This window comes from Sturnus vulgaris, unplaced genomic scaffold (genome assembly GCF_052056855.1).
Source record: "Sturnus vulgaris isolate bStuVul1 unplaced genomic scaffold, bStuVul1.hap1 Scaffold_146, whole genome shotgun sequence".
NCBI lineage: Eukaryota > Metazoa > Chordata > Aves > Passeriformes > Sturnidae > Sturnus > Sturnus vulgaris.
The window spans coordinates 504,685-514,030 of record NW_028276065.1 but is presented as its reverse complement, the minus strand read 5'-3'; positions in this window follow the sequence as shown (position 1 = coordinate 514,030).

Below are 9,346 nucleotides of genomic sequence, written 5' to 3'. Positions count from 1 at the left end.
GCAAGTAGCAGCGCTCGCAGTACATAGAGCTTCGCAAGGACCGAAGACCCGGAGGGACATATCTCACACGAAAATGTGGCAGGACAGAGACGTGTTCTACATTGTCCCTTCTCGTCATCCACTTTGTGCTTCTGCTGCTTCTGCTGTTAGGAATCACTCCTTGAAAGACGAGCGAGAGCGTCTTTCTGGGTGCATTGCACTGAGTGAGTGCTTGCTAGTGACTATGCACTCGGAGCCAAGGCAACAGGGCGTGCTTGCCAGCTGAACTGAGAACACGCTGTTGGGCAGAGCTGAAACTGACCGCTGGAGTTCAGCTCCTTCCGACTGCTAAGGGCACCTGGGAAGGCAAGCGAGAGTCAACCACCTTCCTCTCCTAGCAGCCTGTAACGTGGTGCACAAAACCACGGCTCTTGTGCCGCTTCGTTCACCGCCCTCGCCCACGCCTACGCCTGGCTCCGCTTTCACTTCCCGGCGGCCAGAAGACGCTGCAGGGGCGCCACATAGCCAGCAGTGTGCCGCCTGCCAAGAGCTCGAGAACGCTGCTTCTGCCCAAGCCCGCTTAGGACGTGCACCTTTGTTCTCAGAGCTCCGTGCAACAGTCTGCCTCTCTCGCAGTTCGAACGGAAAACGAAAGCTTTTCGCCTAAGCCCTTCACAGAGATCCGTTGCCAGGACGAGAATGACTTGTAGCCGGAGCTCGCCCCCGCCGCGAGGAAGCTGCTCTTAGCACCGCATTGCAGGGACACGTCTCGCTTCTTGACTACGTGCTTAGCGCTCTCCGAATTCGCTGCTAGCCCCACGGTCCTTCTCAGCTGCAAGTAGCAGCGCTCGCAGTACATAGAGCTTCGCAAGGACCGAAGACCCGGAGGGACATATCTCACACGAAAATGTGGCAGGACAGAGACGTGTTCTACATTGTCCCTTCTCGTCATCCACTTTGTGCTTCTGCTGCTTCTGCTGTTAGGAATCACTCCTTGAACGACGAGCGAGAGCGTCTTTCTGGGTGCATTGCACTGAGTGAGTGCTTGCTAGTGACTATGCACTCGGAGCCAAGGCAAGAGGGCGTGCTTGCCAGCTGAACTGAGAACACGCTGTTGGGCAGAGCTGAAACTGACCGCTGGAGTTCAGCTCCTTCCTACTGCTAAGGGCACTTGCGAAGGCAAGCGAGAGTCAACCACCTTCCTCTCCTAGTAGCCTGTAACGTGGTGCACACAAGCACGGCTCTTGTGCCGCTTCGTTCACCGCCCTCGCCCACGCCTACGCCTGGCTCCGCTTTCACTTGCCGGCGGCCAGAACCCCCTGCAGGGGCGCCCCATAGCCAGCAGTGTGCCGGCAGCCAAGAGCTCGAGAACGCTGCTTCTGCCCAAGCCCGCCTAGGGCGTGCACCTTTGTTCTCAGAGCTCCGTGCAACAGTCTGCCTCTCTCGCAGTTCGAACGGAAAACGAAAGCTTTTCGCCTACGCCCTTCACAGAGATCCCTTGCCAGAACGAGAATGACTTGTAGCCGGAGCTCGCCCCCGCCGCGAGGAAGCTGCTCTTAGCACCGCATTGCAGGGACACGTCTCGCTTCTTGACTACGTGCATAGCGCTCTCCGAATTCGCTGCTAGCCCCACGGTCCTTCTCAGCTGCAAGTAGCAGCGCTCGCAGTACATAGAGCTTCGCAAGGACCGAAGACCCGGAGGGAAGTATCGCACACGAAAATGTGGCAGGACAGAGACGTGTTCTACATTTTCCCTTCTCGTCATCCACTTTGTGTTTCTGCTGCTTCTGCTGTTAGGAATTGCTCCTTGAAAGACGAGCGAGAGCGTCTTTCTGGGTGCATTGCACTGAATGAGTGCTTGCTAGGGTCTTTGCACTCGGAGCCAAGGCAAGAGGGCGTGCTTGCTCGCAGAACTGAGAACACGCTTTTGGGCAGAGCTGAAACAGACCGCTGGAGTTCAGCTCTCTCCGGACGGCAGAAGGCGAATAACGAAGCCGCTTGCGAGCGGAGCAGTGCAGCGAAGAGCACACGAGTGAGTGCTCGCTAGTAACTTTGCACTCGGAGCCAAGGCAAGAGGGCGTGCTTGCCTGCTGAACTGAGAACACGCTGTTGGGCAGAGCTGAAACTGACCGCTGGAGTTCAGCTCCTTACGACTGCTAAGGGCACTTGCGAGGGAAAGCGAGAGTCAACCACCTTCCTCTCCTAGTAGCCTGTAACGTGGTGCACACAAACAAGGCTCTTGTGCCGCTTCGTTCACCGCCCTCGCCCACGCCTACGCCTGGCTCCGCTTTCACTTCCCGGCGGCCAGAAGACGCTGCAGGGGCGCCACATAGCCAGCAGTGTGCCGGCAGCCAAGAGCTCGAGAACGCTGCTTCTGCCCAAGCCCGCCTAGGGCGTTCACTTTTGTTCTCAGAGCTCCGTGCAACAGTCTGCCTCTCTGGCAGTTCGAATGGAAAACGAAAGCTTTTCGCCTACGCCCTTCACAGAGATCCGTTGCCAGGACGAGAATGACTTGTAGCCGGAGCTCGCCTCCGCCGCGAGGAAGCTGCTCTTAGCACCGCATTGCAGGGACACGTCTCGCTTCTTGACTACGTGCTTAGCGCTCTCCGAATTCGCTGCTAGCCCCACGGTCCTTCTCAGCTGGAAGTAGCAGCGCTCGCAGTACATAGATTTTCGCAAGGACCGAAGACCCGGAGGGACATATCTCACACGAAAATGTGGCAGGACAGAGACGTGTTCTACATTTTCCCTTCTCGTCATCCACTTTGTGCTTCTGCTCCTTCTGCTGTTAGGAATCTCTCCCTGAAAGACGAGCGAGAGCGTCTTTCTGGGTGCACTGCACTGAGTGAGTGCTCGCTAGGGTCTTTGCACTGGGAGCGAAGGCAAGAGGGCGTGCTTGCCAGCTGAACTGAGAACACGCTGTTGGGCAGAGCTGAAACTGACCGCTGGAGTTCAGCTCCTTCCGACTGCTAAGGGCACCTGGGAAGGCAAGCGAGAGTCAACCACCTTCCTCTCCTAGTAGCCTGTAACGTGGTGCACACAAGCACGGCTCTTGTGCCGCTTCGTTCACCGCCCTCGCCCACGCCTACGCCTGGCTCCGCTTTCACTTCCCGGCGGCCAGAAGACGCTGCAGGGGCGCCACATAGCCAGCAGTGTGCCGGCAGCCAAGAGCTCGAGAACGCTGCTTCTGCCCAAGCCCGCTTAGGACGTGCACCTTTGTTCTCAGAGCTCCGTGCAACAGTCTGCCTCTCTCGCAGTTCGAACGGAAAACGAAAGCTTTTCGCCTACGCCCTTCACAGAGATCCGTTGCCAGGACGAGAATGACTTGTAGCCTGAGCTCGCCCCCGCCGCGAGGAAGCTGCTCTTAGCACCGCATTGCAGGGACACGTCTCGCTTCTTGACTACGTGCATAGCGCTCTCCGAATTCGCTGCTAGCCCCACGGTCCTTCTCAGCTGCAAGTAGCAGCGCTCGCAGTACATAGATTTTCGCAAGGACCGAAGACCCGAAGGGAAGTATCGCACACGAAAATGTACGAGGACAGAGACGTGTTCTACTTTATCCTTTCTCGTCATCCAGTTTGTACATCTGCTTCCTTTGCTGTTAGGAATCGCTCCTTGAAAGACGAGCGAGAGCGTCTTTCTGGGTGCACTGCACTGAGTGAGTGCTCGCTAGGGTCTTTGCACTCGGAGCCAAGGCAAGAGGGCGTGCTTGCTCGCAGAACTGAGAACACGCTTTTGGGCAGAGCTGAAACTGACCGCTGGAGTTCAGCTCTCTCCGGACGGCAGAAGGCGAAGAACGAAGCCGCTTGCGAGCGGCGCTGTGCAGCGAAGAGCACACGAGTGAGTGCTCGCTAGTGACTATGCACTCGGAGCCAAGGCAACAGGGCGTGCTTGCCAGCTGAACTGAGAACACGCTGTTGGGCAGAGCTGAAACTGACCGCTGGAGTTCAGCTCCTTACGACTGCTAAGGGCACTTGCGAAGGAAAGCGAGAGTCAACCACCTTCCTCTCCTAGTAGCCTGTAACGTGGTGCACAAAAACACGGCTCTTGTGCCGCTTCGTTCACCGCCCTCTCCCTCGCCCTCGCCTGGCGCCGCTTTCACTTGCCGGCGGCCAGAAGCCGCTGCATGGGCGCCCCACCGCCAGCAGTGTTCTGGCAGCCAAGAGCTCGAGAACGCTGCTTCTGCCCAAGCCCGCCTAGGACGTGCACCTTTGTTCTCAGAGCTCCGTGCAACAGTCTGCCTCTCTCGCAGTTCGAACGGAAAACGAAAGCTTTTCGCCTACGCCCTTCACAGAGATCCGTTGCCAGAACGAGAATGACTTGTAGCCGGAGCTCGCCCCCGCCGCGAGGAAGCTGCTCTTAGCACCGCATTGCAGGGACACGTCTCGCTTCTTGTCTACGTGCTTAGCGCTCTCCGAATTCGCTGCTAGCTCCACGGTCTTTCTCAGCTGCAAGTAGCAGCGCTCGCAGTACATAGAGCTTCGCAAGGACCGAAGACCCGGAGGGACATATCGCACACGAAAATGTAGGAGGACAGAGACGTGTTCTACATTGTCCTTTCTCGTCATCCAGTTTGTACATCTGCTTCCTTTGCTGTTAGGAATCGCTCCTTGAAAGACAAGCGAGAGCGTCTTTCTGGTTGCACTGCACTGAGTGCTCGCTAGGGTCTTTGCACTCGGAGCCAAGGCAAGAGGGCGTGCTTGCCAGCTGAACTGAGAACACGCTGTTGGGCAGAGCTGAAACTGACCGCTGGAGTTCAGCTCCTTCCGACTGCTAAGGGCACCTGGGAAGGCAAGCGAGAGTCAACCACCTTCCTCTCCTAGCAGCCTGTAACGTGGTGCACAAAACCACGGCTCTTGTGCCGCTTCGTTCACCGCCCTCGCCCACGCCTACGCCTGGCTCCGCTTTCACTTGCCGGCGGCCAGAAGACGCTGCAGGGGCGCCACATAGCCAGCAGTGTGCCGGCAGCCAAGAGCTCGAGAACGCTGCTTCTGCCCAAGCCCGCTTAGGACGTGCACCTTTGTTCTCAGAGCTCCGTGCAACAGTCTGCCTCTCTCGCAGTTCGAACGGAAAACGAAAGCTTTTCGCCTAAGCCCTTCACAGAGATCCGTTGCCAGGACGAGAATGACTTGTAGCCGGAGCTCGCCCCCGCCGCGAGGAAGCTGCTCTTAGCACCGCATTGCAGGGACACGTCTCGCTTCTTGACTACGTGCTTAGCGCTCTCCGAATTCGCTGCTAGCCCCACGGTCCTTCTCAGCTGCAAGTAGCAGCGCTCGCAGTACATAGAGCTTCGCAAGGACCGAAGACCCGGAGGGACATATCTCACACGAAAATGTGGCAGGACAGAGACGTGTTCTACATTGTCCCTTCTCGTCATCCACTTTGTGCTTCTGCTGCTTCTGCTGTTAGGAATCACTCCTTGAAAGACGAGCGAGAGCGTCTTTCTGGGTGCATTGCACTGAGTGAGTGCTTGCTAGTGACTATGCACTCGGAGCCAAGGCAAGAGGGCGTGCTTGCCAGCTGAACTGAGAACACGCTGTTGGGCAGAGCTGAAACTGACCGCTGGAGTTCAGCTCCTTCCTACTGCTAAGGGCACTTGCGAAGGAAAGCGAGAGTCAACCACCTTCCTCTCCTAGTAGCCTGTAACGTGGTGCACATAAGCACGGCTCTTGTGCCGCTTCGTTCACCGCCCTTTCCCTCGCCCTCCCCTGGCGCCGCTTTCACTTGCCGGCGGCCAGAAGCCGCTGCATGGGCGCCCCACCGCCAGCATTGTGCCGCCTGCCAAGAGCTCGAGAACGCTGCTTCTGCCCAAGCCCGCCTAGGACGTGCACCTTTGTTCTCAGAGCTCCGTGCAACAGTCTGCCTCTCTCTCACTTCGAACGGAAAACGAAAGCTTTTCGCCTAAGCCCTTCACAGAGATCCGTTGCCAGGACGAGAATGACTTGTAGCCGGAGCTCGCCCCCGCCGCGAGGAAGCTGCTCTTAGCACCGCATTGCAGGGACACGTCTCGCTTCTTGTCTACGTGCTTAGCGCTCTCCGAATTCGCTGCTAGCCCCACGGTCCTTCTCAGCTGCAAGTAGCAGCGCTCGCAGTACATAGAGCTTCGCAAGGACCGAAGACCCGGAGGGACATATCTCACACGAAAATGTGGCAGGACAGAGACGTGTTCTGCATTGTCCTTTCTCTTCATCCAGTTTGTACATCTGCTTCCTTTGCTGTTAGGAATCGCTCCTTGAAAGACAAGCGAGTGCGTCTTTCTTGTTGCACTGCACTGAGTGCTCGCTAGGGTCTTTGCACTCGGAGCCAAGGCAAGAGGGCGTGCTTGCCAGCTGAACTGAGAACACGCTGTTGGGCAGAGCTGAAACTGACCGCTGGAGTTCAGCTCCTTCCTACTGCTAAGGGCACCTGGGAAGGCAAGCGAGAGTCAACCACCTTCCTCTCCTAGTAGCCTGTAACGTGGTGCACACAAGCACGGCTCTTGTGCCGCTTCGTTCACCGCCCTCTCCCTCGCCCTCGCCTGGCGCCGCTTTCACTTCCCGGCGGCCAGAAGCCGCTGCAGGGGCGCCCCACTGCCAGCAGTGTTCTGGCAGCCAAGAGCTCGAGAACGCTGCTTCTGCCCAAGCCCGCCTAGGACGTGCACCTTTGTTCTCAGAGCTCCGTGCAACAGTCTGCCTCTCTCTCACTTCGAACGGAAAACGAAAGCTTTTCGCATAAGCCCTTCACAGAGATCCGTTGCCAGGACGAGAATGACTTGTAGCCGGAGCTCGCCCCCGCCGCGAGGAAGCTGCTCTTAGCACCGCATTGCAGGGACACGTCTCGCTTCTTGACTACGTGCTTAGCGCTCTCCGAATTCGCTGCTAGCCCCACGGTCCTTCTCAGCTGCAAGTAGCAGCGCTCGCAGTACATAGAGCTTCGCAAGGACCGAAGACCCGGAGGGAAGTATCGCACACGAAAATGTACGAGGACAGAGACGTGTTCTACTTTATCCTTTCTCGTCATCCAGTTTGTACATCTGCTTCCTTTGCTGTTAGGAATCGCTCCTTGAAAGACGAGCGAGAGCGTCTTTCTGGGTGCACTGCACTGAGTGCTCGCTAGGGGCTTTGCACTCGGAGCCAAGGCAAGAGGGCGTGCTTGCTCGCAGAACTGAGAACACGCTTTTGGGCAGAGCTTAAACTGACCGCTGGAGTTCAGCTCTCTCCGTACGGCAGAAGGCGAAGAACGAAGCCGCTTGCGAGCGGCGCTGTGCAGCGAAGAGCACACGAGTGAGTGCTCGCTAGGGACTATGCACTCGGAGCCAAGGCAACAGGGCGTACTTGCCAGCTGAACTGAGAACACGCTGTTGGGCAGAGCTGAAACTGACCGCTGGAGTTCAGCTCCTTCCGACTGCTAAGGGCACCTGGGAAGGCAAGCGAGAGTCAACCACCTTCCTCTCCTAGTAGCCTGTAACGTGGTGCACAAAAACACGGCTCTTGTGCCGCTTCGTTCACCGCCTTCTCCCTCGCCCACGCCTGGCTCCGCTTTCACTTCCCGGCGGCCAGAAGCCGCTGCAGGGGCGCCACATAGCCAGCAGTGTGCCGCCTGCCAAGAGCTCGAGAACGCTGCTTCTGCCCAAGCCCGCCTAGGACGTGCACCTTTGTTCTCAGAGCTCCGTGCAACAGTCTGCCTCTCTCGCAGTTCGAACGGAAAACGAAAGCTTTTCGCCTACGCCCTTCACAGAGATCCGTTGCCAGAACGAGAATGACTTGTAGCCGGAGCTCGCCCCCGCCGCGAGGAAGCTGCTCTTAGCACCGCATTGCAGGGACACGTCTCGCTTCTTGACTACGTGCTTAGCGCTCTCCGAATTCGCTGCTAGCCCCACGGTCCTTCTCAGCTGCAAGTAGCAGCGCTCGCAGTACATAGAGCTTCGCAAGGACCGAAGACCCGGAGGGAAGTATCGCACACGAAAATGTACGAGGACAGAGACGTGTTCTACTTTATCCTTTCTCGTCATCCAGTTTGTACATCTGCTTCCTTTGCTGTTAGGAATCGCTCCTTGAAAGACGAGCGAGAGCGTCTTTCTGGGTGCACTGCACTGAGTGAGTGCTCGCTAGGGTCTTTGCACTCGGAGCGAAGGCAAGAGGGCGTGCTTGCTCGCAGAACTGAGAACACGCTTTTGGGCAGAGCTGAAACTGACCGCTGGAGTTCAGCTCTCTCCGGACGGCAGAAGGCGAAGAACAAAGCCGCTTGCGAGCGGCGCTGTGCAGCGAAGAGCACACGAGTGAGTGCTCGCTAGTGACTATGCACTCGGAGCCAAGGCAACAGGGCGTGCTTGCCAGCTGAACTGAGAACACGCTGTTGGGCAGAGCTGAAACTGACCGCTGGAGTTCAGCTCCTTCCTACTGCTAAGGGCACTTGCGAAGGAAAGCGAGAGTCAACCACCTTCCTCTCCTAGTAGCCTGTAACGTGGTGCACATAAGCACGGCTCTTGTGCCGCTTCGTTCACCGCCCTTTCCCTCGCCCTCGCCTGGCGCCGCTTTCACTTGCCGGCGGCCAGAAGCCGCTGCATGGGCGCCCCACCGCCAGCATTGTGCCGCCTGCCAAGAGCTCGAGAACGCTGCTTCTGCCCAAGCCCGCCTAGGACGTGCACCTTTGTTCTCAGAGCTCCGTGCAACAGTCTGCCTCTCTCTCACTTCGAACGGAAAACGAAAGCTTTTCGCCTAAGCCCTTCACAGAGATCCGTTGCCAGGACGAGAATGACTTGTAGCCGGAGCTCGCCCCCGCCGCGAGGAAGCTGCTCTTAGCACCGCATTGCAGGGACACGTCTCGCTTCTTGTCTACGTGCTTAGCGCTCTCCGAATTCGCTGCTAGCCCCACGGTCTTTCTCAGCTGCAAGTAGCAGCGCTCGCAGTACATAGAGCTTCGCAAGGACCGAAGACCCGGAGGGACATATCGCACACGAAAATGTACGAGGACAGAGACGTGTTCTACATTGTCCTTTCTCGTCATCCAGTTTGTACATCTGCTTCCTTTGCTGTTAGGAATCGCTCCTTGAAAGACGAGCGAGAGCGTCTTTCTGGGTGCACTGCACTGAGTGCTCGCTAGGGTCTTTGCACTCGGAGCCAAGGCAAGAGGGCGTGCTTGCTCGCAGAACTGAGAACACGCTGTTGGGCAGAGCTTAAACTGACCGCTGGAGTTCAGCTCTCTCCGTACGGCAGAAGGCGAAGAACGAAGCCGCTTGCGAGCGGCGCTGTGCAGCGAAGAGCACACGAGTGAGTGCTCGCTAGGGACTATGCACTCGGAGCCAAGGCAACAGGGCGTACTTGCCAGCTGAACTGAGAACACGCTGTTGGGCAGAGCTGAAACTGACCGCTGGAGTTCAGCTCCTTCC